The sequence below is a fragment of the Chrysochloris asiatica genome, unplaced genomic scaffold (assembly GCF_000296735.1).
Source record: "Chrysochloris asiatica unplaced genomic scaffold, ChrAsi1.0 scaffold00042, whole genome shotgun sequence".
NCBI lineage: Eukaryota > Metazoa > Chordata > Mammalia > Afrosoricida > Chrysochloridae > Chrysochloris > Chrysochloris asiatica.
In genome coordinates, this window is record NW_006408560.1 from 9,924,243 (window position 1) to 9,926,977 (window position 2,735).

The window sequence follows — 2,735 nt, forward strand, 5'->3', positions numbered from 1 at the left end:
CTTTCAAGTGGGAATATCCCACCTCAGATGGTTCTGGATGGGGCTCAGGATTCCACCTAAGGTCCTATATACTACAAAGGCTCCTCAAGAAATCGATATCACTGGGCAAGTTCTAGAACCCCTTTTAGGTATTCCAATCAGTTATAGGTTGAAGACAGGCTTATAACCATGTTTTCTGATACTCCTTTCTATCCCACTCAAGAGCTTTATAATCGTAGGCAAGGGAAACCAATATTCATAAGACAGTCAAGCATCTTAACATTATTTCCCCTCTTTTACCCATTCAGACTGTGCCATAATCCCTGTATCACAGAGTCCTGTTCTTCCAAGGTTGAGCATACATCACTATTTACCTGTGTCCCATTTAGCCCATGCCAGTCTGCCTCAGTGTTCCCATATCTACCTTGTTCTTACACTCCCCCCTTCTTGTGTATTGCCCTCCCCAACACCCGGACTATGATGTGTCTATCTCCTACCCTGTGCTCTACCATCTCCTCCCTCCCTGCTGCCTCCCTCCTCCTAGTAACCAACAAAGATTTTTTTTTTTTTCCTTTCACTATGGGTATCTTTTCTGAGAATCATTTTTAAGATGGCATTTAATATATCTAATTTGACCATCCCAATGTTTAACAGGTAGAAGTAATTGATCTTTTGTTATTCCTTGGAGGATCTTACTATAGCCCCAGGTTTATTCAGAAGGCACAGTAGGTTAGAGGAGGTGGACTGCTTGCTCTCTTCTCTCCTTGACTTCACTGTTGCTTGACTACTCTTCCAGGGAGGTTTCTTGCTTCAGGTTAACCACCTTCTTCATGAAAGGCTTTCTGAGGCTATGGCTCCTGAGAAGGATGTCTTCTCACAGGTGTACATGGACTCCCTGATTTCATGGCCAGTTGCTTAATTTGTGGGAAGAAAGGGTTTTAAGAGTCACTCTCTATGAATTTTTCGAACCTCTTTGGGTAGATCCTAACACATAAACTCCCTGATGCCTTTTCTTCTCTTTGTGGTTTGAGTTTATATTCAAAAGACCTGGATTTAGTCCTAGTTCTGCCCTTTTCTAATTACACAACTTTTGGCAGCACTTAAGAAACTCCATTTCTTATTTGGTGTGAGCTTTATTATAGTTTCTGTCTTTCTGTTGTTACATGTTTTTGTATGGATTATATGAGCTCATGTGTGTGGAGAGAGATGCCAAGTCACTTAATTCTTTCAACAAATAATTACAGAATGTTGTATTTGCCAGGCATTTGCATGGTAGAATTTTGCAAAACCAAGGACTTACTCAAATTTCTTTTTCAATAATATAAATGGTGATTACATACTTGGACGTCACCTAATTGAATGCACAAGAATCAAATTTCAAAGGGCAGCTTGAGAAGACAAAGTCAAGTATTGCAATGAAATGTGCAAAGACCTTGAGATAGAAAATCAAAACAGAAGAACACGCTCAGCATTTCTCAGACTGAAAGAACTAAAGAAAAAGTTCAAAACTTGGGTTACAATATTGAAGTATTCTATAGGCAAATTGATTCAAAGAGATCCATGTTACTGTCCATTCCAAGGGATGTGACCCAAAGGAATGTGGAAATCATTGAACAATATCATTAATATCACGTGCAAGTAAATTTTTGACAATGATAATTAAAAAAAAAAATTTCAACAATACATCAACGTATTAATTTCTATTTATCAGAGGGCAAATCAAAAAGTATTTGTAAAAAATCATAGTAACCCTTATGAAACAAAAATGTTCAAGGATGTATCCTCCACCTAGGTCTATACACTTTTGAAGGTGGTATTTCTGTCTCTCTAACACTTCCTCAAAAGAATTCTGTGTTCTCTGATTCACACTACATCAAAATGGCAGCATTGGCATTCTCAAGGGACTCAATCTGTGTTCCTTTAAAATATTCCTGGGATTTGGAGAACAAAAAGATATTTGAAGTGCTGGATTGGGGCAGTAGAGTGGATGGGGTAAGGTCTCCCAATAAAATTCACATAGGACAGCCCTTGTTATCTCTGAAGAATGAACGGGTGAATTATCGGCATGGAAAAGTTGCTTGGCACAGCTTCCCTGCCCCTTTTTGTACCCATGAGGTTTTCAGTTTTCTTCAAACTTCTTCATAATAAGCCTCCATGATTGTCCTGTGTCCTTCAAAATCTACACTTTTGGGATCCCTGAAAACAGTCACCATAACCTTCTGAGCTGACCTCCCTGCATTTAATTAATCTTGAGGTCTCCTGGACCTTCCTTAAAGTGCTTGATCCATCTAAAAATTGGTTGTGTGTGTGAGTGTGAGTGTGTGTGTGTGTCACAATACCCATACACACGTGGTGAGACGCCAAAAAGATGGGAAAATAAAAACATGAGAGTTGTGAAAAAAACAAAGTTAGCCTTGACCTCAAATTTACTTATTTTTTTCATGACACAAAAGTATCCCTTTTAGCTTTTTTGAAGGCAAGCTAACAAGGAGCTCTTGTAGCACAGTGGTTACGAATCAACCTGCCAATCTCACTGTCGGCAGTTCAAAACTACCAGCTGTTCCACAGGAGAAAGATGAGATTTTCTGCTCCTATAAAGATTTACAGCCTTGGAAACCCTGTACAGGGTCGCTATGAGTCCGAACTGAATCCACGGCACATAACAACGACAACAAGACTAAGACAAGAGTATTACTGAGAGAATTTGTCTGCAGCCATCACTGATGACAGAGACAAGTTTAAATGGGTTCCGTTTG